We start from the raw sequence: 26,186 nt of genomic DNA, 5'->3' as shown, positions 1-26,186 counted from the left end.
TCTAGGAATCCATCCATTTCTGATAGGTTTCCCTGTTTGCTGGCATACAAGTCCTTGTAGTAATTTCTGATGATTCTTTTTATTTCTGTGGTGTCTGTTGTTACGTTTCCTTTTTCATCTCTGATTTTATTGATTTGGGTTTTTTCTCTTCTTTTTTTAGTTAGTTGGGCCAATGGGGTGTCAATTTTGTTTATTTTTTCAAAAAACCAGCTCCTCGTTTGGCTGATTTTTTGTAATGTTTTTCTTGATTCAATCCTGTTAATTTCTTCTCTGATTTAATTATTTCTCTTCTCCTACTAGATTTGGGTCTGGTTTGCTGTAGGTTTTCTAGATCCTTGAGGTGAATTGAAAGCTCATCTATTTGGTGCCTTTCCAATTTCTTGATGTAGGCACCTATTGATATAAACTTTCCTCTTAACACTGCTTTTGCTGCGTCCCATAAGTTTTGGTATGTTGTGCTGTTATCCTCATTTACTTGCAGAAAGTTTTTGATTTCTCTTTTGATTTCTTCTATGACCCATTGTTCATTCAGGAGCATGTTGTTCAATCTCCATGTGTTTGCGTATGCTCTAGGAATTCCTGAGTTGCTAATTTCCAACTTCATTCCTTTATGGTCTGAGAAGCTGCATGGTATGATTCTAATTCTTTTGAATTTGCTGAGACTTGCTTTATGGCCTAGTATGTGGTCAATTCTAGAGAAGGTTCCATGTACTGCTGAGAAGAATGTAAAGTCTTTAGCTGTAGGATTGAAAGTTCTGTATATATCTGTTAGATCCATTTGGGCTATAGTGTCGTTTAAATCTACTGTATCCTTGTTGATCTTCTGTCCTATTGATCTATTTCGGAGAGTGGAGTATTGAAGTCCCCCAGTACTATTGTATTGGAGTCTAAGTCTCCCTTTAAGTCCGTTAACAAATCTTTTAGATAAACCGGTGCCCTGTAATTAGGTGCATATACATTGATAATTGTTATATCTTCTTGTTGTATTGATCCCTTAATCATTATGTAGTGTCCCTCTTTGTCTCTCTTAACGGTTTTTGTGGTAAAGTTTATGTTGTCTGAAATTAAGATGGCTACACCTGCTCTTTTTTCATTTCTGTTGGCATGGTATATCTTTTTCCAGCCTTTCACTTTCAGTCTGTATGGATCTTTGTTGGAAAGATGTGTTTCTTGTAAGCAGCAAATAGATGGGTTTTGTTCCTTAACCCAATCAGCCAATCGGTGTCTTTTAACTGGACAGTTCAGGCCATTCACGTTCAATGTGACTAATGATAAGTGGTAACTTCGCCCTGCCATTTGCCAAAGATAAGTTCTAATATATGCTTTGAATTCCCTGTGATCTTTTGCTGTGAGCTTTCCTTCCTTGGTTTCCTTCCTTTACCTTCTTTCATATTGATGACCATGTTTCTGTGTTTCTGTGTGTAACACATCTTTAAGCATCTTTTGCAGGGCTGGACGAGTGGCAACAAATTCTTTCAATTTCTGTTTGCTATGAAAAGTCTTTATTTCACCTTCATTCACAAATGATAGCTTTGCAGGATATAATATTCTGGGCTGGCAGTTTTTCTCTCTTAGTACCTGGGCTATATCTCACCATTCCCTCCTAGCTTGTAGAGTTTCTGATGAGAAGTCAGATGTGAGTCTGATTGGAGATCCTCTGAGAGTAATCTGACGTTTCTCTCTTGCACATTTGAGGATCTTTTCTTTATGTTTCACTGTGGAGAGTTTGATTACAACGTGTTGTGGTGAGGATCTCTTTTGGTCATGTTTATTAGGGGTTCTGTGAGCTTCCTGTACTAGGATTTCTCTGTCCTTCTCCAAACCTGGGAAATTTTCTGCTAATATCTCACTAAAAAGGCCTTCTAATCCTTTCTCCCTCTCCATGCCTTCAGGAACTCCTAGAACCCGAATGTTGGGTTTTTTAATAGTATCCTGAAGATTCCCGACAATATGTTTTAGATTCCTAATTTCCTCTTCTTTTCTTTGGTCTGACTGTATCCTTTCCTGTTCTCTGTCTTCTAAGTCCGATATTCTCTCTTCTGCTTCACCCATTCTGTTTGTAAGGCTCTCTATTGTGTTTTTCATTTGATCTATTGAATTCTTCACTTCAGTCACTATCCCAGTTTCCTGTTGTATTAGTTGTTTCGTTTCATTTTGATTCCTCCTTAATATTTCATTTTCACGAGAGAGATTTTCTATCTTGTCCATTAAGGATTTCTGTAGTTCAAGAATTTGTTTTTGAGAACTTCTTAATGTTCTTATCAATTTTTTGAGATCTGCTTCTTGCATTTCTTCTATATCATCATCCTCATAATCTTGAATTGGGGTGTCTTTTTCATTTGAGGGCTTCATGGTGACTTCCTTGTTTTTATTACCTTGGTTTTTGCGTTTGTTATTTGGCATATTGGAGATATTTGGTTTCTTCACTGTGGTGCTTTTTCTTGTTATACTATGACTCTAGATTAAGTGGACTATCTGTTTTTGATGGAGCCTTAGGGCTTGAGATGGGTGTGGCCTGAGAGCTCTGTTTGGTGTGCCAAAGGTGACACTCCCAGGTTAGGCATGGTAAACCTCTGTCTCTCTCTCTCTTTCTTTTTTTTTTTTTTTGATTCAAAAGGGAAGTTATTCTGCACAGCTGATCGAAGTTGGAGGTAGTTAGCAGGGAAATGATATACCCACAGGAGCCAGAGATCATAAGCTCTTTCCCAAGGACCACACAGGGAATCTGTTCGGCCCTCAGAGTGGGCTCAAATTCTCCTTCAGTCTCCCACTGGGTTGCCAAAGTTACGGAATTGTAGCTTCTCTGGAGAGTGCTCACGTGAATTCCGTGAGTTCTCTCCCCCACCGTCTCTTTTTTCACAGTCTCAGTTCAGTAGCACCACAAATTTACTAGGTCCTAATCTCCTGTTAATTCGCCCCGCCCAGAGTCAGGTTTTTCTGCTAGGCTCAGGGCCGGTGCAGACCTGAGGTCGCTCTGCTTATGACGTATGTCCAAGATGGCGCCTGCTCTTTGTCTTGTTCGCCCTTGAGAGGTGAGCGGAGAGAGAGAAACCCGTGTCCATACCAGTCACCTTTTTTTTTTTTTTTCCTCTCTCTCCCCCCACCCTGGGGGTCGTTCCCTCTAGTCTCCTCTCTCCGCTTGCCTGCCGGTGTCTCGGGCTATTGAGGTTCGGCTCACCTCGCGTTCCAGCGCTGGTGTGTTGAGTCTGCCGCTGGTGTCCTGAACTGTGGGCTCCCACGCTCTCCACGCAGGTCCGCTCCCCTTCCAGCGCCGATGTGTGGACTCGGAGCCCTGGGCATCCCAAGTCTCCCCGCTGTTGTCTGTGTTGCACGCACTCCCCTTCCAGCACTGGCGCGCAGAGCCTGCAGCTTGCGCAGCTCAGTCCCGTGGCTCGGCTTCCACGGCTCAGTCCCGCGGCTCGGCTTCCGCGCGGTGGGCGACCTTGTTCTCCCAGTAGGTCCTCCGATTCACGACCACTCAATCCAGAAGGGTTTCCTCTGCAATATTTTCCTGGTTCTTTTTTCTGAGGCTACCGTAACTCCCCTTTTATTAAACTAAATTTTCCCGGACTATCGGTGCGCGCCCTCACTATTCCGCCATCTTGGCTTATAAATAAATAAAATCTTATAAATAATATTAATATAGATTATTTGTGTTCACTGATGTTCAAATGCTAAGACAAACTTGCATTTCTGAGGTAAATCCAATTTTCTCATGATAGATTTTATCCTTTCATTCATGTATTCCAAGAATAAATTTCCTAATTTATTGTATGGTTATTTGTGTCTATGTTTGTGAAGAATATGGTCAATGGTTTCCTTTTATTGTAATGTTTTTGTATGTTTCTGATAACAGAAGAAGTTATCCATTAAATGTGTTGGCAATGGGGCTGGCAATGCGGCACAGCCAGTTAAGCTGCCATTTACAACACCTGTATCCCATATTGGAGGGCCTGTTTGAGTTACAGCTATTCCATTTCTGATCCGATTTCCTGCTTATGTGCTGGGAAATAGTGAAAGGCGGCCAAAGTAGTTAGGCCCTTTCCACCCACGTGAGAGACCTGGATGGAGTTCCAAGCACTTGACTTTGGCCCACCCTTACCCTGGCCATTTAGGCCACATGGGGATTGAAACAGTAGATGGAAGGTCTTTAACTGTGCTTTGCAAATAAATAAATAAATCTCAGAAAAAATAGATATGGAATTCTAGTTATCCAAGATGAATAATTATAGAGGTATCATGTACAACCTAATGCTGATAGGAAACAATTTGGCATTGTGCCTTTTTAATTTCATTAGGAGATATGTATATAACATGTTTAGTTATTACCCCCACAGAAAAACAACGAATCAAACAACTACAAGAACAGAGAGAGAAGGAAACTTTATGATGTATTGGATATGTTTTTTGTATCTTCCTTTTTACAAAATATTTTTACAAGGTGTAGAACTCTGTTAAAAAGTCTTTTCTTTAATCAAAATATAAATATATTTACTTGTATTCTTACATGATTGGTATTGGCATTGTTTATGATAGGTCAGTATTTATTACTATTTTGTTCCCCTGTATGAAATGTTTATTTTTATCTGGTTAATTTTAAGATTTCTTTTTATCACAAACATTCAGAAAATTAACTATGGTGCAACCACATCTTTGTGTTTACAATATTTGGATTTCCTTATCTTTCTTGGGTCTGTTCTTTCATAGTTCTCATCAATTTGGGAAAAGAACAAAAAAATTTTTTTCAAATATTTTCCACCCTCTAACTTTCTGGGAGTCAATTAAATAATATTAGAATATTAAAGGTAATTAGAATTATTATTTTCAGCATTTATGTTTTTTCTTTAAGTTTTCCAAATTTTCCACTGCTACATTTTCAAGATAACTGTTGTCAAGATCCGGTTATGGTGATTTTTGTTGTTGTTGTTGTTGGTAGGGGCAAAACCCATCTGTTGATCTTTCCCCCACTTAAGACTAATATATTTTCCAACTCCAGAAATTTCATTTGTTTTAGCATTGCACCATGATTTTTTTTCATTTTAGTCATTTAAATAATCTTGACTTTGTCTGAAATAGCTGTTTTTTTCTTTTTTTAACTTTTATTTAATAAATATAAATTTCCAAAGTACATCTTTTGCATTACAGTGAATTTCCCCCCCAATAACTTCCCTCCCAACTCCCGCTCTCTCTCCTATTCCATTCACATCAAGATTCATTTTCAATTATCTTTATATACAGATCAATTCAGCATATATTAAATAAAGATTTCATTAGTTTGCACTCACATAGAAACACAAAGTGTAAAGTACTTTTGAGTACTAATTATAGCATTAATTAACATTGTACAACACATTAAGGACAGAGATCCTACATGGGGAGTAAGTGCACAGTGACTCCTGTTGTTAACTTAACAATTGACACTCTTGTTTATGGCGTCAGTAATCACCCTAGGCTCTTGTCATGAGTTGCCAAGGCTATGGAAGTCCTTTGAGTTCTCCAACTCTGAACTTATTTAGACAAGGTCATAGTCAAAGTGGAGGTTCACTCTTCCCTTCAGAGAAAGGTACCTCCTTGCTTGATGGCCTGCTCTTTCCACTGGGATCTCAATTGCAGAGATCTTTCATATAGGTCATTTTTTTTTTTTTTGCCACAGTGTCTTGATTTTCCATGCCTAAAATACTCTCATGGGCTCTTCAGCCGGATCCACATGCCTTAAGGGCTGATTCTGAGGCCAGAGTGCTGTTTAGGACATCTGCCATTCTATGAGTCTGCTGTGTATCCTGCTTCCCATGTTGGATCGTTCTCTGCTTTTTAATTCTATCAGTCAGTATTAGCAGACACTAGTCTTGTTTATGTGATCCCTTTGACTCTTAATCCTATCTTTTTAATCAATTATGAACTTATACTGATCACTTTGAATAGCAAGATGGCATTGGTACATGCTACCTTGATGGGATTGAATTGGAGTCCCCTGGTATGATTCTAACTCTACCATTTGGGGCATGTCCGATTGAGCATGCCCCAAATTGTACATCTCTTCCCTCTCTTATTCCCACTTTTATATTTAACAAGGATCACTTTTCAGTTAAATTGAAACACCTAAGAATTATTGTGTTAAATAAAGAGTTCAACCAATAGTACTAAGTAGGAAAAAAAAATACTAAAACGGATAAAGTATTAAGTTGTTCATTGACAGTCAGGACAAGGGCTGATCATGTCATTGTCTCTCATAGTGTCCATTTCACTTCAATGGGTTTCCTTTTAGGTGCTTGATTAGTTGTCACCGATCAGGGAGAACATATGATATTTGTCCCTTTGGGACTGGCTTATTTCACTCAGCATGATGTTTTCCAGATTCCTCCATTTTGTTGCAAATGACCGGATTTCATTGTTTTTTACTGCTGTATAGTATTCTATAGAGTACATATCCCATAATTTCTTTATCCAGTCTACTGTTGAAGGTCATTTAGGTTGATTCCAGGTCTTAGCTATTGTGAATTGAGCTGCAATAAAAAACATTAAGGTGCAGGGCCGGCGCCGCGGCTCACTAGGCTAATCCTCCACCTTGAGGCGCCGGCACACTGGGTTCTAGTCCCGGTCGGGGCGCCGGATTCTGTCCCGGTTGCCCCTCTTCCAGGCCAGCTCTCTGCTGTGGCCAGGGAGTGCAGTGGAGGATGGCCCAAGTGCTTGGGCCCTGCACCCCATGGGAGACCAGGATAAGCACCTGGCTCCTGCCATCGGATCAGCGCTGTGCACTGGCCACAGCGCGCCAGCCACGGTGGCCATTGGAGGGTGAACCAACAGCAAAAGGGAGACCTTTCTCTCTGTCTCTCTCTCTCACTGTCCACTCTGCCTGTCAAAAAAAAAAAAAACCATTAAGCTGCAGACAGCTTTTTTGTTTGCCATCTTCTACCACTTTCCCTTGCCATAGCAGAGAGTTGGATTGGAAGAGGAGCAGCCGGGACTAGAAACAATGCCCATATGGGATGCTGGCACCACAAGCCGAGGATTAACCTATGAGGATTAACCACGTGGCCAGCCATGCTTACTGTAGTATCTTTAAAAATAATATAGTGCATGGATGTCATTTTGGTGTGGGAGATGAGATAAAGAATTGTAATGGGATGAATGGGCAGAATAATTTTCTCACTATATATAACCTTCATATTGTCTCCTATGTAACCACAAAGTAATAGAATGGTAGGTAGTATGTTTATTCAACTTTTACTGACTTGTCATATAATTCATAATTTAAATACAATATTTATATTGCTCTCCCATATAGTACTAAATGAAAACTTATCCAGAAAACATTTCTATTGATTTCCAGTTATATATTCTGGAAATCATTTGATATTATGCTGACCTTAACTTCTCAATTTAAATATATTTTTCAACATCATTCATTTTCTCATATGAGTTGAAATATCCTTTTGATTTTTTTCAGTATGAATTATTCCCATAATGCTGAATATATTGGCATTTCATAGATTGGGCAATTAATGATTTGTTTCTCAAAAAATTGAAATTGAAAATTATAGAGAACTGTTTTTTCATCAACTAGTATTTCAAATTTCCTTTCCTCTCAAGAGAGAGAAAAATCTCTAATAGTTGACCACTTATAGATTTTTGTGAACTTATGCAATCATAAGAGAAATTTTATTTTTAAAAACAATTTTGGAGGCCGGCGCCGCGGCTCACTAGGATAATCCTCCGCCTAGCGGCGCCGGCACACCGGGTTCTAGTCCCGGTTGGGGCGCCAGATTCTGTCCCGGTTGCCCCTCTTCCAGGCCAGCTCTCTGCTGTGGCCAGGGAGTGCAGTGGAGGATGGCCCAAGTGCGTGGGCCCTGCACCCCATGGGAGACCAGGAAAAGCACCTGGCTCCTGGCTCCTGCCATCGGATCAGCGCGGTGCACCGGCCGCAGCGCACCGGCCTTGGTGGCCATTGGAGGGTGAACCAACGGCAAAGGAAGACCTTTCTCTCTGTCTCTCTCTCTCACTGTCCACTCTGCCTGTCAAAAAAAAAAAAAAGAAAATAAAGAAAAAAAAAAGAAAAACAATTTTGGAAAAATACTCTTTCCTTTTATAATATATGCATTTATATATCCACTGAGATCAATGTAAGATATGCTGGCGCACGGCTCATTTGGCTAATCCTCCGCCTGCGGCACTGGCACCCCGTGGTTCTAGTCCTGGTTAGGGCGCCACTTCTGTCCTGGTTGCTCCTCTTCCAGTCCAGCTCTCTGCTGTGGTCCGGGAAGGCAGTGGAGGATGGCCCAAGTGCTTGGGTCCCTACTCCCACATGGGAGACCAGGAGGAAACACCTGGCTCCTGACTTTGGATTGGTGCAGCGTGCCAGCTGTAGTGGCCATTTGGGGGGTGAATAAACAGAAAAGGAAGAGCTTTCTCTCTCTCTCTCTCTCTCTCTCTCTGACTAACTCTGCCAGTCAAAAAAAAAAAAAGGTAAGATATTGTAAGATATAAGGTAGCAGATCAAAGCACTAACTTTCTGAATGTACTCAGTATTTACATAAAAGCACAGCATTATAATTTCATTATCTATGCAGTACTGTTGAGTTAAGTTGTTGTTTTCCTCATTTAGTAGGCAAAAAGTTGAAGAAATAAAAGTAGCAAAACACAATGGTTGCACAATAGCTTCTTGACCTTAAGCAAGTTATTGCATTTTCTTGGTTTTTTTTTTTTTTTTCAAATTACTTAGGTATAAAAAAGAGATAATACTCCATGGGGTTGTTGTCAATATTTAAATAACTAAAATATTTATGTGCCTACACAGTGTCTGGTATAACTTGAATAGACAATAGTAGTGCTTTCCTGTCCATCAGTAATAATAAACAAGGTAATGATTGGAATGGTGGGTACAAGATGAAAAATGGAATGTTAAAATTTTTATAGTAAATTCTTGATATGAGAGACTTCTATCCTGAATCATGGGTAGTCCCAAACTAGAAATTCAACGTCAGACTTCCTGCCTATTCTCAGATAAATATATTAGCAAGAGCACTCCATTGTGTCACAACATGTATTACCACACTTGAATTAACTTCCAGGAAGACTCAATTACTGAGCAAAATGTGGAAAAATTTAAATAATTAGGTACTTAAGTGCTATTCTCTCAGGGGAAATGATATCATTTATGACCTGGCCCAACTCATTCCAAACTTGGTCAAGAGTATTCCAATTTCAAATTTATATAGGTTATGTCAAGAAACTGCTTGATTGTATCAGCTAATTAGATTGTCATTTATAACTTGTTTGTAATAACAAGATTTTAAAAAGAAAAATAACTGAACTTTGGACCTTAGCATCTTTAATCCATGAAGCATTTTGGAAAAATAGATTCAATTTAATATGATTCACATTTATCTTACAAAGAAACTAGTTTCATTCTTATTTTTACTATAGTTCAAGTGAGCTCATTCACTTTCCAAATAATCACGTCCATCATTTAAGGGCCATGGACTCTAAGGGGAACTTTATTAATTAGCCTCTTATTCATTAGCTTTATATTTTAAAGCATTCATAAAGTTTATCAGAATAATAGGAACTCTTGATAGATCTTTTGCTGTGATTTGTCAACTCTTTTCCCAAGTGCATTATCACCCCAATACTCTCCTCTGTTCCTCAGTGTCTGTCTCTCTTTACTACATGAAAGATTTGACACTAGAATATAAGATATTACACTAATTTACACCTAACATTTCAGTACATATTTCCAAAGAAAGGATTCATCGTCTTCTCTTATAAAATAGTGTAGTTATCAAAATTACAAAGCTTAATAGTGATAGCAAGTTATTATGTAATCAACCATATACATTCAGATTTCACTTTTGTTTTATTTCTAACTTAATGACAATATGGTCAATCTTACACAAACAAAAATTATTTAAAATAGTAGTTTTCTGTTTGCTTTTAAAGGTGATATTTATCAGGATGTGTTAATTGTCTTCTATTTCTACTTTTTTGAAGATGATTGTGATGAATAGAATTGAATTATCAAATTTAGGAATGTTTTTGCAACTATATAGTTATTTAAATTATGTTTTCATTTATTCTTCTAATATGATGTATTACTCAACTTACACTGCTATAACAAAATGCCATTAACTGGGTGACTTAAACAGCTGGAATTTTTATCACAGTCCTGGAATCTGGGCAGTTCAATATCAAGGTGCCATCCATTTCACTTCCTTAGTGAGGGACCACTTTCTGGCTTATAGATGTCTGTCTTCACACTCTGTCCTCTCATGACAGAAATAGAGGAAACCCTAACTTCCTCTTTTGAGAATGACACTAACAGCATCATGAAAGCATTAATATTGTGAATTTATCTAAGCTAATTATGTTCCAAAGAACCCACCTGGAAATACTACCATACTGGGGATTTAAGCTTCAGCATATGAGTTTTGGGGAGAAACAAACATTAAGTTCTTAAAACCTTAAACACACTGATTGACTTTCTAAAAGGAAACAAGTTGTCCATTGGTCACAATGTACTATCATTTAACCTGTTACTGGATTTGGCTTGTTTGAGTTTTTTCCTTGTTTATTTTCCATTTTACTTATTGTAGAACGAGCCCTTAATGTGTGATTTACCCTGTTAAATTTTTAAGGGTACAAAACAGTATTGTTAACTACAGGTGCAATGTTATGCAGGATACATCTAGAAATTACTTATCTAGCTTTACTGAAATGTCCCTTGATTAGTAATTCATTTCCCTCTCCACCCAGTCCCTTATGACCAGCATCCCCCTTTTATTCTGTAAATTTGATAGTATTAGATATCTAATACAAATGGAATTATGCAATATTTTCTTTGCAAAACTGGCTTAATTCACTTAGTATAATGCTTGGCTTTGTTAATGTGGTGTATAACATTAAATGATTATTTTGATAGATTATTGATTATGCTGCATTTATTTAGATTGAGCATCTTTATTATTTTGAATTCTTTCTCAGTTAAATCGTATAACTTTCATTATCATTATTTTCTGAGGATTTATCTTGTTTCTTTGGAACATATTTGCCTCATTATTCAATTTCCTTCACTGTCCTTGTTAGTCATTGCCAATTATTGAAAGCATCTAAGTCTTTTTTTTTTTAATTTATTTTCCAGGTAGAGTTATAGACAGTGAGAGAGAGAGACAGAGAGAAAGGTCTTCCTTCCGTTGGTTCACCCCCCAAATGGCTGCTACGGCCGGAGCTACGCCGATCTGAAGTCAGTAGCCAGGTGTTTCCTCCTGGTCTCCCATGCGGGTGCAGGGCCCAAGCACGTGGGCCATCCTCCACTGCCTTCCCGGGCCACAGCAGAGAGCTGGACTGGAAGAGGAGCAACCGGGACTAGAACCTGTCGCCCCTATGTGTTGCCGGCGCTGCAGGTGGAGGATTAACCAAGTGAGCCACGGCACTGGCCTCAAAAGTATCTAAGTCTTAATGACCTCATACAGAATAACTTCACCAGTCATTCCGCACTTGATCCTAGCCAAAAGTCCGAGAAGCGATAACCAGTCATTTCAACTAGAGATTTTGAAAAACCCCGCCAACACTTTTCCACTCCAGGGAGCAGGAGGCAGTCGTGGTTTTTGTCCATTCAGTCTGTGCTGAGCTACAGGGAGAAAATACAGCATCTTCCAGTGTATGCCACTGTTTGCATTTTCCCACAATGACTAAACTGTGTTGGACTCATCAGAGATACAAGACTGGCAAGGCAGATGCCAGTGTTTAGGGCACTTATGGAGAATCTGGAACACTGGGAGCACAAATCAACTCTTCCTTTTCTTGAGAGACACTGAAGCTGGAATTTCTAGTGTACTCACTCTGCATAGCCAGGAGGAGGAGCTGTAGTATCTACCAGTCCAAAGGACCATTTGTTTTCACCAGGACAGCTGAACATGCTGGAACCATCACAGCTCCAAGACTGGAAAAATAGAAGCCAGTCCTTTGGGGAGGTCCTTGGAAAAGTTGGGGTGCTGGACAGAAGAACCAACCCTTTCCATCATCTAATAGAAACTGGGAGCTAGGGGATATTTTCCTGGTCATATAGCATTGTGCCATGAGAAGGAATTGTGACAAGAGAAGGTACCTTATGTGCTTACTGGTTTCACGGAGACTCTTTCCAATATCACTTGGAGTGTAAGAATCCTACAATTAGTTTCTGGATTTATCACAAAAGTAAGTTGTTAGCTGTTGCTAAATAAATGTGTTTGTGACAGGAATGAAGGTCAAGGGCTTTCTGTTCTGCCAATTCTTCTAATTTTTATGGTAATTTGCTGTTAGGTATTGGTATTAGATTTTTGCTGGCATTATAAAATGAGTTGGCAAGTATATTTCCTTCCTTCACTTTCTGAAGTTGTTTGTCTGAAATTTTCCTTATTTTTCCCTTATGTGTTAGAATACTAAAGTGCATCAGTCTGGGTCTCTTGTGGGAAGATTTTGAATAAATAATTTAAGTAGTAGACATAGGATCATGTAGATTTTTAATGTAATTAATTTTTATTAATTTTGAAATTCCTGTGTTTTAAGAAGGTTTTTTCATTTTTAAGTTATCAAAATAATTGTTATAAACTTCTTTATGATATTTGTTTATCAAATTTTAGAAAATATAGGAATTCAATCATATTCATTTTTTCACTTTGCATGTCAGCAGTGTTCTTTCTCTTTTTTTATTAATCAACCTTGCTAAAGACCTACCAGTTTTCTTGATTTCCTAAGAAAAAATATCTGCCTTTGTTAATTTTTTTATATTTGTAATTCCCTTTTTAATAGCATCCTTACTGTATGTTAGATTTAGTTGCTCTAGTTTATATAGATTATTATGGTATAATTTGATACATGACTCTTTTTTTCAAGATAACCACTAAAACTAATAGATTTCTGCCTAGACATTGCTGTAGCTACTACCCCAATTTTAAAAAGATTTATTTATTTATTCATTTATTTACTTATTTATTTATTTATTTTAAGGACAGAGCATCAGATAGAGGGAATAAGGTAAGTCAGAGAACGAGAGAGAAAAAGAGAAAGAGCAAGAGAGAGCGAGAGAGATTTTCTATTTGCTGGTTTACTCCCCAAATGGTTGTAGGAGCAGGGCTAGGCCAGAAGGAAGCCAGGAGCCAAGAATTCAATACGAATTTCCCACATGGGTGGTAGAGACCCAAGCACTTGATATTGCCTGAGGGAGAATCTTACAGACCACAACGAATTTGAGTGCACCCTGGAGTGTTAGTGGGGGGACAGGGTACCTAGCTAACCCCAAAACTGAGAGCACACTGCACATTTCCCATCTACGCACAAGGGCTCCCAGTAACTAGCATGGAGGAAGTGCCACCCTAATGAAAGTACAAGCTGCTGCAGCTTGAAGACATGCATGACTAGATGATTTTATCAGAGGGATAAATTTGCACTCCCACTAACTTTGAGTCTGACATGGAGGGTTGGCAGGAGGTGGGGTGCTAAGTTCAGCCTGTGCTGAATTATGTAACTGTCCAACAAGGTGTGGGGTATAGATGGGTTTCTGGGCAATCACTGTGCCTGGTTTCAGAAGCTCAGAGTTTCTTGAGTGCCTGGGCTGGGTCATTGCATAGGATTACGTGCTCACACTGAGGACTGTGTAGACCCTTTTTGTGGTTCATGTGCCTGCATGGGTGGGGTATGGAGCTACTGTGGGCTCATCTCAGGCATTGATCACATTGGCAGAGAAGAGGTGAAGCTGTGATCACACAGTCAATATCAAAATAGCCTATATCACACATAAAATGGAGGATATCTACCACATCCAAATTGTGTGTCACTATGGACTCTTGCATCACCCATGAGCACTGACTGGAGCTTCTTGGCACAACCCAGCACACATTCCTGAATATCCACTAAAGGAGCAGACATTCCACTAAGCCACAGAGGCATATTTCAAAGATAAAAGATATCAGAGGACAAAACTAACAGATGTTTCCACAAAAGCCTAAAAACAAATGTAGAAATACAAGAATCATGAATCAGGAAGATAATAAAACTCCCCTAAGGAAACACAAGCACACTTAAATATTTAAAACAAATAGATTGATGGAATGACTGAAAAGGCATTAAAAAGAATGATCATAAGATTACTCAAAAACACAGAGAAACATATTTAAGACTGAAAGAAATCCATACACTACATGAGGGAAAACTTTTGCCAGGAGATACATATAGTGAAGAGAAATCAAATTGAAATATTAGAAATGAAGAATCAATATGTCAAATAGAAAAAATACAGTGTAAAGCCTTAACAACAGATTTGGTGAGGCAGAAGGAAGAATCTCTGAGTTAGAAGACATATCTTTTCAAAATATCTCAGGAAGAAAAAAAAATTAGAAAAACTGAAAATAGTGTTTAAGATTTATGGGATAATATCAAATGATCTAACATATGTGTCTTAGGAGTTCCTGAAGGTGGTAAAAGAGAGAATGGATTAGAAGAACTATTCAGTGAAATAATAGCATAAAACTTCCTTAATTAGGGAAAAAGAAAGGGACATCCAAGTACAGGAAGCACATGGAACTCCTAACACATAGAACCAGAAAATATCTTCATCATGATACCTTGCAGTCAAACTTTTAATAATAAAACATAATAAAAGATTCTAAAATGTGAATGAGAGAAAGGCCAGACTACCTTCAGAGGGTCTCCAATTAGACTCAAAGCTGATTCTTAATCAGAAACTCTATAGGCTAAGAGAAAATGGAAAGATAAGTCCTAAAAGAGAAAAAAAAAATCAACCCAGAATATTGCATGCAAAATATCTATTTATATATGAAGATGAAGTAAAGACATTGGAAAAAAAAAACATAAATTGAAAGAATTTGTAAACATTTGTTGAGCCTTACAAATGATGTTTTAAAATGTGCTGCACATAGAAACCAGAACTATAGCATCATGAAAGAATGTAAAGGCAGAAAATCTCTTAGTAAATGTACAAAGTAAATCCAAAAAAATCAATGGGACTATTTATGGAAAAATGGCAGGACCAAGTCATTACCAGTAATAACCCTGAATGTAAATGGCCTAAATTCTCCAGTTAAAAGATACAGACTAGTGCTGGCGCCGCAGCTCAATAGGCTAATCCTTCGCCTTGCGGCACCGGCACACAGGGTTCTAATCCCGGTCGGGGTGCCGGATTCTCTCCCAGTTGCCCCTCTTCCAGGCCAGCTCCCTGCTATGGCCCAGGAGTGCAGTGGAGGATGGCCCAAGTGCTTGGGCCCTTGCACCCCATGGAAGACCAGGAGAAGCACCTGGCTCCTGCCTTCGGATCAGTGTGGTGCACCGGCCGCAGCACGCCGGCTGTGGCAGCCATTGGAGGGTGAACCAATGGCAAAAAGGGAGACCTTTCTCTCTGTCTCTCTCTCTCACTGTCCACTCTGCCTGTCCAAAAAAAAACAAACAAACAAACAAACAAACAAACAAAAAACATACAGACTGGCTGAATGGATTAAAAACAAAGACCCATCTATTTGCTGCCTAAGGAAACACACTTCGCCAATAAAGATACATAAAGCCTGAAAATGAAAGGATGGAAAAAGATATTCCATAGTACCCAAAAGCATAAAAGAGAAGGAGTAGCCATCTTAATATCAGACAAAATAGACTTTAATGCAAAAACTGCTAAAAGAGACAAAGAAAGGCAAGATGTAATGTTTAAGTGATCAATTCAACAGGAAGATATGACTACAGTAACTATATATGCACCCAATGCCAGAGTGTCTGGATATTAAACAAATGTTAGTGGATCTAAAGGGAGATCTAGACTCCAATATAACAATAATGGGGAATTTCAACACCCCACTTTCATCAATGGGCAGATAAATTAGACAAGAATTTAACAAAGAAACAATAGAGATAATCTTTGTATCTTTTCTGACCACAGTGGGATGAAGCTGGAAATTAACAATTTAAGAAACTCCAGAAAATATAGAAGGACATGTAGACAGAACAGTATGTCCCTGAATGAACAGTAGGCCATAGAAGAAATCAAAAATTTCTTGGAAATGAATGAAGATTATAACACAACATATCAAATCTTACAGGATACAGCAAAATAAGTGTTAAGCAGGAAGTTTATAGCAATTAGTGTTTTCACAAAGAAATTGGAAAGGCATCAAACAATGCAACTAACAATGCATCTTAAGGACATAGAGAAGCAAAACTAAAACAAACCCAAAATTAGTAGGAAGAACAAAATAATTAAAATCACAGAAGAAATAAACAAAATGAAAACCAAAAAAATGATACAAAAGATCTGTGGAATGAAGAGCTGGGATTTTGAAAAAATAAGAAAAATACCATCGCCTAACTAACCCAAAACAAGGAGGGATTGAATACCCAAATTAATGAAATCAGAGATGAAAAAGGAAATGTTACAACAGGTACCAAACAAATGAAAAGAATCACCAGAAATTTCTCCAAGCAGCTATATGCTAAAAAAAAATCTAGAAGAAATGCACAGATGTCTACACATAATCTACCAAAATTGAGTCATGGAGACATAGAAAACATATAAATCAATAACCAAGATGGAGATTAAATCAAAAATCTTCAACAAAATTATAGCTAATCATAGCCAACAAAACATCAGAAAGATCATTCACCTGGACAAAGTGGGATTGACTCCTGATATTCAGGGATGGTTCACCATACACAAATCAGTAAATGTGATACATTACATTAACAAATTGAAGAATTAAAACTATATGATTATCTTGGCCGGCGCCATGGCTCACTAGGCTAATCCTCCGCCTCTGGCTCTGGCACTCCACGTTCTAGTCCTGGTTGGGGTGCCGGTTCTGTCCCAGTTGCTCCTCTTCCAGTCCAGCTCTCTGCTGTGGCCCAGGAAGGCCAAGTTCTTGGGCTCTGCACCTGCATGGGAGATCAGGAGGAAGCACCTGGCTCCTGGCTTCGGATTGGCACAGTGCACTGGCCGTCATGGCCATTTGGGGGTTAACCAATGGAAGGAAGACCTCTCTCTCTCTCTGTTTCTCTATCTCACTAACTCTGCCTGTCAAAAATAAAAATGAAAAACCATATGATTATCTCAATGTATGCAGAGAAACTATTTGATAATATACAGCATCATTTCACTATCAAAACCTTAAGAAAATTGGGTATAGAAGGAACATCTCTCAACATAATCAAGGTTAATATATGACAAAATCACTGCAAGTACCATATTGAATTGGGAAATTTGGAAGCATTTCCACTAAGATCCAGAGCCAGACATGGATACTCACTTTCAACTTTGCTGTTAAATATAGCTCTGGAAATTTTAGTGGGAACCACTGGGCAAGAGAATGAAACCAACAGGTAAAAGAAGAAGTCAAATTATCCCTGTTTGCATATGACAGGATCATATATATATATATATATATATATACCAAAAGGCTCCAGTTAGAGACTTTTGGGAATTATAGCAGAGTTTGGTAAAGTTACATTATATAAATCCAACACATAAAAATCAATAGCCTTTATATACACAGAAAATGCTATTGCTGAGAAAGAACTTGTAAGAACAGTGGCATTCACAATAACTACAAAAATTTAAATAACTTGGAATAAATCAAACAAAATATGTGAAAGATACATAAAATGAAAATTACACATTAATCATTAAAAAGAATAGAGGAAGACAAAAAATGGGAAAGAATTTCCATGTTCATGGATTAGAAAAATTAATATCGTCAAAATGCCCATATTACCCAAAGCAATTTAGAGATGCAATGCAAAATTCCAGTCAGACTTCCAAGGACATTCTTCTCAGATCTAGGAATACCAATATTATAATCTATATGGAAACACAACAGACTCTGAATAGAAAAGCAATCTTAAAAAACAAAACCAAAGCTGGAAGCATCACAATACCAGATGTCAAGACATACTACGAAGCAATTATAATCAAAACAACTTGGAACTGGCAGAAAAATAGACATATATATCAAAAGAACAGAATAAAAACTCCAGAAATTAATTCATACTCAAATAATCTTTGACAAAGGAGCTAAAATCAATCCTTGAAGAAATGACAGTCTCTTTAACAAATGGTGCTAGGAAAATTGGATCTGTGTGTGCAGAAATGTATGAAATGGAACCCCTACCTCACACCTTATAAAAAATCAACTCAAAATGGATTAAGGATCTTAATCTATGACTTGATACCATCAACTTACTAGCAGAAACAACAAGGAAACTCTAAAAGACATTAGTGTTAGAGGCAGTCAAAGCCAAAATAGACAAATGGGATTGCATCAAGCTAAAACGTTTCTGCACTGCAAAGGAAACACTTAGCAAAGTGAAGAGGCAACTGACAAAATGGGAGAAAACATTTGCCAACTGTACAACTGATAAAGGATTAATATACAGCATCTATAAAGAGAGCAAAAAAACTCAAGGACAACAAAACAAAAAATCCAGTTAAGAAATGGGAAAGGCTATGAATAGGCATTTTTTCAAAGGATGAAATTCAAATGGCCAACAGACATGTGAAAAGATGCTCAGAATCTTTAGCAATCAGGGAAATGCACATCAAAACCACAATGAAATTTCACCTCACCCCAAATAGAATGCTTTCACACACACACACACACACACACACACACACAAAAAAACTATAAAACTAAAATGCTGGTGAGGACGTAGGGAAAAGGTACCCTAATAAACTTTTGGTGGAAATGGAAACTAGTATAATTATGGAAGACAGTATGGAGATTCCTCAGAGAGGTGAAAATAGATCTACCATATAACCCAGTCACCCAACTCTTGGGAATTTACCCAAAGGAAATGAAACCAAAATATGAAATAGTTTTATCTATGCCCCTGTTTATTGCAGCTCATTTCACAATAGCTAAGATATGGAATTAAACCAGATGTCCATCAACTGATAAGTGGAAAAAAACTGGGGTGTATATATACTATGGAATACTAATCAGCCATAAAAAAGAAGAAATCCTTTTTTTGCAACAAAATGGATGCAACTAGAAGCCATTATTCTTAGCTAAATAGGCAAGTTAAAAAAATACAAATACCATGTTTTCTCTGATTTGTGGTAACTAATATACAGAGTACATAAAAGTAATGTATATGAGTGAAATTGACATTCTGAGATTTGATTATTGTTTAAAGCCCTTGTCTATACTCATAAGGAACAAGGGTTATTTTACTTACTACTTGTTGAATTCTTTATTTAGTGGAGGATTGATATTATGATTATAAAATAAACTGAAAGTGTGTCATTGTAAAAATTCATAGAAAAAATAAGAAAGGAAGGAGGAGGGAGTAAGGGGGCATGTGATGGAGGGAGGGTAGGGTGGGAAGTATCATTATGCTCTTAAAACTGTATATATGAAATACATGAAACTAATATAAATTTTAAAAAATCCAAAAAATACCATCACAGCAATGCTGTAATCTAATCCACAGCCATTATTCAAAGTTCATTATTTATCCTACTAATGTCTTTTATCTAGTCCAGGATTCAATTAAAGATTAGATATTGAATTTAGGTGTCCCCTATCCTTAGTTTTCTTTAATCTCAAATGGGTTTTATTTAATGACCTTGGCATATTCAAAGACTGCCAACCAGGTATTTTGTAGAACATCCCACATTTTGAGTTTGCTGTGATTTCCTCATGTTTACATTTTGCTTATGAATTTTTGGCAGTAATGCCACATAAGTGTTCTTATGTCTTTTTTAGTACAACGTATCAGGAAGCACATGATGTTTATCCATTCCATTAATAGGTATGTTAATATGGTCATTTGGCTAAGGCAGTGTCTGTTAGGTTTCTCTACTTTAGAGTTACTATTTTTGACTTCATAATTAATAGTCATCTTGGAATAGATACTCTGTGGCTATATAATTATCCTGTTTTTCATCATACTCTGTCTACTAATTTTAGTAACCTTTGGTGAATCTCTCCTGAAATATTTAGTTCTGCGGTGCTTACCAAATGTTTATGTGAGCATTTCCATCATTCTTTCTATATTTTAATAGTTGGAGATATATTATAATAAATAACTTTCCCTTCTTCCCCATTTATTTATTAACTTTACTTCAGAATTTTTCAAATTAAACGAAAATTGTGAAGTAGTACAGAGTTCCCATATGTCTGTCATCCATGTTCCCCTATTGTTAACATCTTATATTAGTGTGATATATTTGCCAAAATTCATAAATTGTTTCCAGCTTTCCTTATTGTTAACACTTTATATTAAATTACTTATAATTGCAGGCACTTAGGAATTGGTTTTATTTTATGGAATGTGATATCTTAATAACTCTAAATACATTATGTATTTCTCAAATTGTTCCTATTTTGGCTAGACAGCACTTTCATGTTGGTTACTGTGTCCTTTTGACATGTGCTCATCATTTTTGGAACTTGTATTTTCTGGCACAACAAGTTGTTTTAAACATGGCTTACTTTCTCCATCTGAACCCCAGAATCAACTATTTCTCCAAAAATTCCTCTTTTCTAGTCATGGTCAATGGTAGACAGAAGCTAGAACCTGAGTTCTGAATTCATTGACATTTGAGTCCCATTGTTAATAGGCTTTCTCAGTGGCCAGAGCTAGGGCATCTATGCCTTTATACATGCATATAAAATACCACATGTCTATATACTTATTAAGCACCATCAAGTTACACTAAAACTACTAATACTAGTGAAATACTAAAGGATTCATGCTGGACATACTCCTTTATTTATAATTCTGATATAGTTAAAAACACAATGTTCTTTATATTTACTTACTCAATTCTAGAATGCATTTAAAGTAATTTGAAATTTTTTTTTAAGTTTTTTTGAGGAAAGGTCTTTTTTTTCATTTTTTTAACTTTTATTTAATGAATATAAATTTCCAAAGTACGATTTATGGATTACAATGGCTTCCCCCCCATACCGTCCCTCCCACCCACAACCCTCCCCTTTCCCACTCCCTCTCCCCTTCCATTCACATCAAGATTCATTTTCGATTATCTTAATATACAGAAGATCAGCTTAGCATACATTAAGTAAGGATTTCAACAGTTTGCTCCCACACAGAAACATAAAGTGAAAAATAATAGATGATTTTTTTTAAATGATGATGAAATCAGATCAGACCTATTGTCATGTTTAATCCCAGTGAGAGTCAAGTTGGGAGTTGATAATTTCCTTTTTTTTTTTTCCAGAGGATCAGTTTAGTATACATTAGGTAAAGATTTCAACAGTTTGCACCCCCATAGAAACACAAAGTGAAATATACTGTTTGAGTACTCGTTATAGCATTAAGCCTCAGTGTACAGCACATTAAGGACAGAGATCCTACATGAGGAGTAAGTGCACAGTGACTCCTGTTGTTGACTTCACAAATTGACACTCCTGTTTATGGCATCAGTAATCTCCCTATGCACCAGTTATGAGTTTCCAAGGCTATGGAAGCCCCCTGAGTTCTCCGACTCTTATCTTTTTTAGACACGGTCATAGTCAAAGTGGAGGTTCTCTCCTCCCTTCAGAGAAAGGTACCTCCTTCTTTGATGACCTGTTCTTTCCACTGGGATCTCACTCGCAGAGATCTTTTGCCAGAGTGTCTTGGCTTTCCATGCCTGAAATACTCTCATGGGCTTTTCAGCCAGATCCGAATACCTTTAGGGCTGATTCTGAGGCCAGAGTGCTATTTAGGACATCTGCCATTCTATGAGTCTGCTGAGTATCTCACTTCCCATGTTGGATCACTCTCCCCTTTATTTATTCTATCGGTTAGTGTTAGCAGGTACTAGACTTGTTTATGTGCTCACTTTGACTCTTAGTCTTTCATTATGATCAATTGTGAACTGAAATTGATCACTTGGAATAGTGAGATGGCATTGGCACATGCCACCTTGATGGGATTGAATTGGAATCCCCTGGTATGTTTCTAACCCTACCATTTGGGGCAAGTCAGCTTGAGCATGTCCCAAATTATACATCTCTTCCCTCTCTTATTCCCACTCTTATGTTTAACAGGGATCACATTTCAGTTAATTTTCAACACTTAAGAATAACTGTGTATTAATTACAGAATTAAACCAGTCATATTAAGTAGAACAGACAAAAAAACTACTAAGAGGGATAATGTATTAAGTTGTTCATTAACAGGCAGGGCTATGCTGATCAAGTCACCATTTCCCATCGTGTCCATTTTACTTCAGGAGGTTTCCTTTTTGGTGTTCAGTCATTTGTCACCGATCAGGGAGAACATATGGTATTTGTCCCTTTGGGATTGGCTTATTTCACTCAGCATGATGTGTTCCAGATTCCTCCATTTTGTTGCAAATGACTGGATTTCGTTGTTTCTTACTGCGGTATAGTATTCTAAAGAGTACATATCCCATAATTTCTTTATCCAGTCTACCGTTGATGGGCATTTAGGTTGGTTCCAGGTCTTAGCTATTGTGAATTGAGCTGCAATAAACATTAGGCTGCAGACTGCTTTTTTGTTTGCCAATTTAAATTCCTTTGGGTAAATTCCAAGGAGTGGGATGGCTGGGTCGAACGGTAGGGTTATCTTCAGGTTTCTGAGGAATCTCCAGACTGACTTCCATAGTGGCTTGACCAGTTTGCATTCCCACCAACAGTGGGTTAGTGTCCCTTTTTCCCCACATCCTCTCCAGCATCTGTTGGTAGATTTCTGCATGTGAGCCATTCTAACCGGGGTGAGGTGAAACCTCATTGTGGTTTTGATTTGCATTTCCCTGATTGCTAGTGACCTTGAACATTTTTTCATGTGCCTGTTGGCCATTTGGATTTCCTCTTTTGCAAAATGTCTATTGAGGTCCTTGGCCCATCTCTTAATTGGGTTGTTGGTTCTGTTGTTGTGGAGTTTCTTGATCTCTTTGCAGATTCTGGTTATTAACCCTTTATCTGTTGCATAGTTTGCAAATATTTTTTCCCATTCTGTCGGTTGTCTCTTCACTCTCCTGACTGTTTCTTTTGCAGTACAGAAACTTCTCAATTTGATGCAATCCCAATAGTTGATTTTGGCTTTGAATGCCTGTGCCTCCCGGGTCTTTTCCAGAAATTCTTTGCCTGTGCCAATATCTTGAAGGGTTTCTCCAATGTACTCTAGTAACTTGATGGTGTCGGGTCGTAGATTTAGGTCTTTAATCCACGTTGAGTGGATTTTTGTGTAAGGTGTAAGGTAGGGGTCTTGCTTCATGCTTCTGCACGTGGAAATCCAGTTTTCCCAGCACCATTTATTGAATAGACTGTCCTTGCTCCAGGAATTGGTTTTAGATCCTTGATTAAATATAAGTTGGATGTAGATGTTTGGGTTGATCTCTGGTGTTTCAATTCTGTTCCATTGGTCTATCCATCTGTTTCTGTACCAGTACCATGCTGTTTTGATTACAACTGCCCTGTAGTATGTCCTGAAATCTGGTATTGTGATGCCTCCGGCTTTGTTTTTGTTGTACAAGATTGCTTTAGCTATTTGAGGTCTCTTGTGCCTCCATATAAATTTCAGCACCATTTTTTCCAGATCTGAGAAGAAGGCCTTCGTTATCTTGATTGGTATTGCATTGAATGTATAAATTGCTTTTGGGAGAATGGACATTTTGATGATATTGATTCTTCCAATCCATGAGCATGGAAGATTTTTCCATTTCTTGGTATCCTCTTCTATTTCTTTCTTTAAGGTTTTGTAATTTTCATCGTAGAGATCTTTAACGTCCTTGGTTAAGTTGATTCCAAGGTATTTGATTGTTTTTGTAGCTATTGTGAATGGGATTGATCTTAGAAGTTCTTCCTCAGCCATGGCATTGTCTGTGTATACAAAGGCTGTTGATTTTTGTGCATTGATTTTATACCCTGCTACTTTGCCAAACTCTTCTATGAGTTCCAATAGTCTCTTAGTAGAGTTCTTTGGGTCCCCTAAATAAAGAATCATGTCATCTGCAAAGAGGGATAGTTTGAGTTCTTCCTTCCCAATTTGCATCCCTTTAATTTCTATTTCTTGCCTAATAGCTCTGGCTAGAACCTCCAGAACTATATTGAATAGCAGTGGTGAGAGTGGACATCCCTGTCTGGTACCAGATCTCAGTGGAAATGCTTCCGACTTTTCCCCATTCAATAGGATGTTGGCCGTGGGTTTTTCATAGATTGCTTTGATTGTATTGAGGAATGTTCCTTTCATAGCCAGTTTGCTTAGAGTTTTCATCATGAAAGGGTGTTGTATTTTATCAAATGCTTTCTCGGCATCTATTGAGATAATCATATGGTTTTTCTTCTTCAGTCTGTTAAAGTGGTGTATCACATTGATTGTCTTGCGCACATTAAACCATCCCTGCATACCAGGGATAAATCCCACTTGGTCTGGGTGTAATTTGAAAATTTGATAACACATACTTCTATGAGAAACAAACTTATTAATGACAGCAAAATGGTGATGATTATTTTTATCTTTCCTTTTAGAAATATAGTCATATTATTTTTACCAAAGCTAAGAAAGGTTGATTTTCATGCCCCTTTCCATACAGTCATGTAATTCTCTTTTAACACAGTTTATTGGATTAATTTTTTTATTCCAGCATGTATTACCCTCCCAATATTTGTGTATTTTTATTGCTAATGTTATCATTATTGGGTGTAAACATTTTTAACCAAGTTCTAAAATCAGAACTATACAAAACCTATAAGAGAAATATTATCTATAATGTCTTCACCATTCTACTTGCATCATCATCTTCACTATGCTCTGACCAACTTCCTATACCTAAATGATCTCATGAGCTTAGGCTTATTTTTTCTATGTATCTTTTTGTCAGTTGAATGTGTGAATGTGTGTATCATTATTTTTATTCACCCTTTTTTCTTCCACAAAAGATGGCAAATCACAGGTAATCTTTGGTGTTTTATTTACAACTAGTTACTTTTAATTATTTCTTATGTCTTTAGAAAAATGATCCACGTTCTTTTTTAAAAAAAGATTTAATTATTTATTTATTTTAAAGTCAGAGTTACATAGAGAGAGGATTGGCAGAGAGAGAGAGAGAGAGAGAGAGAGAGAGAGGTGGCCACAACCACCGGAGCTACACTGATCCGGAGCCAGGAGCCAGGAGCTTCTTCCAGGTCTCCCTCCAATGTGGGTGCAGGGGCCCAATTTATTTATTTGAAAGTCAGAGTTACATAGTGAGAGGCGTGGCAGAGAGAGAGAGAGGTCTTCTATCTGATGGTTCACTCCCCAATTAGCCACAACTACCGGAACTACACTGATCTGGAGCCAGGAGCCAGGAGCTTCTTCCAGGTCTCCCACAAGGGTGCAGGGGCCCAAGGACTTGGGCCAACTTCTATTGCTTTCCCAGGCCATAGCAGAGAGAGGTATTGGAAGAGGAGCAGCCGGCACTAGAACCAGCGCCCATATAAGATGCTGGCACTTCAGGTCAGGGCGTTAACCCGCTGCACTACAGCACCGGCCCCAAAGATCCATGTTCTTTTTACCAGCTATATAGTATTATAGTGAACGAAGTTCCACAGTTCATCCAATTGCTTGTCTTTTTTGCTGGCATTTAGTCTGTTTTCTTTCACAGATAATTCTATATGGAGCATTGATTCCAGGATGTCTTGCAGACAGCAAGAACTGCAGTTGCTCAAGTCCCTTATATAAAATGATGCTGTAGGACCAGTGTTGCAGGTGAAGCTTCCCCCTGCAACTCTGGCATCCCTTATAGGTGCCAGTTTGTTTCCCAGCTGCTCCACTTCTGATCCAGCTATCTGATATTTACCTGGGAAAAGCAGCCAAAGGTAGTCCAAGTGTTTAGGTCCCTGCCACCCACATGGGAGATCTGGATGAAGTTCTCAGCTCCTGGTTACACCAGCCCTGGCCATTGCAACCATCTGGGTAGTAAACCAGTAGATAGAAGAGCTCTCTCTTTCTCTCTCTTTCTCTCTCTTTCTCTCTCTCTCTCTCTCTCTCTCTCTCTTTCCATCTGTATCTATAATTGTGTCTTTCAGAATAAATAAATACATCTTTTAAAAAATTTGTGTTCTGTAACACAGCATTCTCTTTAAATCACCTACACATTACTTCTAATGCCTAATGTAAAGCAAAAGATATGTAAATAGTTGTTTTGCTGTATTTTCTGAAAAAAGTATATTGTTTTGGAGGGTTATATTGTTTTTAAATTTTTT

The sequence above is a fragment of the Oryctolagus cuniculus genome, chromosome X (genome assembly GCF_051225735.1).
Source record: "Oryctolagus cuniculus isolate XC-2025 breed Fujian yellow rabbit chromosome X, ASM5122573v1, whole genome shotgun sequence".
In the NCBI taxonomy this organism is placed as follows: Eukaryota; Metazoa; Chordata; class Mammalia; order Lagomorpha; family Leporidae; genus Oryctolagus; species Oryctolagus cuniculus.
This window is presented reverse-complemented; position numbering follows the sequence as displayed.